This window comes from Lolium rigidum, chromosome 1 (assembly GCF_022539505.1).
Source record: "Lolium rigidum isolate FL_2022 chromosome 1, APGP_CSIRO_Lrig_0.1, whole genome shotgun sequence".
In the NCBI taxonomy this organism is placed as follows: domain Eukaryota; kingdom Viridiplantae; phylum Streptophyta; class Magnoliopsida; order Poales; family Poaceae; genus Lolium; species Lolium rigidum.
Genome location: NC_061508.1, coordinates 26,392,828 through 26,394,108, shown reverse-complemented (window position 1 = coordinate 26,394,108; position 1,281 = coordinate 26,392,828).

Sequence of the window (1,281 nt, the reverse complement as noted above, 5' to 3'; positions counted from 1 at the left end):
AAAAGTAGTGTATTTAAAGGTGTGTTCGGATAGTAGTTAAATTTGACCTTACCATTGAGTAACGGGGCGTGGAGAAGGTCCACCACTTCTTTTTTGGCGTATCAGTTCTATGTCTCTTCTAGGTCGTGTGGTGCACGGTAGTTGAGATAGAAAATAAAATTAACTAAGCAGTTGAGCTACCATGAACCTATGCAAAGAAAAGTTATTAATCCTCTGATCAAGTAGGTCTGAAAACTCTAAAAAAATTATGCTGATTTGTCTAGATAGAATTCTACTATAACATTTGCTAATTTTGTAGCGCATCGTGCGGGTTGTTCATGTTAAATTTTATGGAATATTGGACAGGTGATAGGCTTTCAGACTGCATCACTCAGGTATTATTTTTGTTTAGAGACCGTTAGTAGTATCTTGCATCTTAAATTATTAATTTACAATATCAATGTTTATTACTACTTTGTAGGAGGATATGAAAGCATTCCGAAGAAAATTAATTGCCATATTGCATGATTCAGAGCTAAACAAAATAAGAGGCATTCCGATATATAATCTCTACTATTAAGAGCAAACTGGTGAATGCCTGGTGTCACATTTTCAGGATGGACAATAATACCCTCCATGTCTACTATCTTTACTATTAAAGTGAAACATGCAATGTCACACTCGGTCTGATGTCACACTTCACGGTATTTACATGTCAAATGCCACCGCGCTAATCAATTCATATTTCCTCCCTCAAACCACCCGGTCCGCACTCCTCAAAAATAGCTAATCATTTTATCTTATCTTATCTTATCTTACCTTGCTAATAGAAACAACTACCTTGATGGAGTTATCACGGTTTGACTCAAGACCCACCAGTTGCATGCATGCTACAGCGCTCCTGACCACGTACGGGCGCCGCATCCCGTCGAGTCGTCGACCCAGTGGAGAGGCCGATTGATGATCAGCAGTCGAGCCAGCGGTTGGCAGCTGAGCTCACCGGACGCCATACATGGTTGTATTTAACCAACTAATTTGTTTTTTTATATGAACCAACTAATTTGTTGATTGTACTTAGAACTCTAGAACTCATGGTTGAAGTGAATGAACATACCGATCCAGGCCATCTCAAAGAATAGCTAGCGAGCGCGAGCATGTCGTGCGCAAGTACATGCGGGCTTAACTTATACCCACGGTCGTGCTGAAGGAGACGTCCACATGCAGCGCCTGTACATACCTGTTATCACCAGAATTTGACCAAGTCAGAGGTGGGCCGCGATCAAGATGGGCGTGAAGAATCTA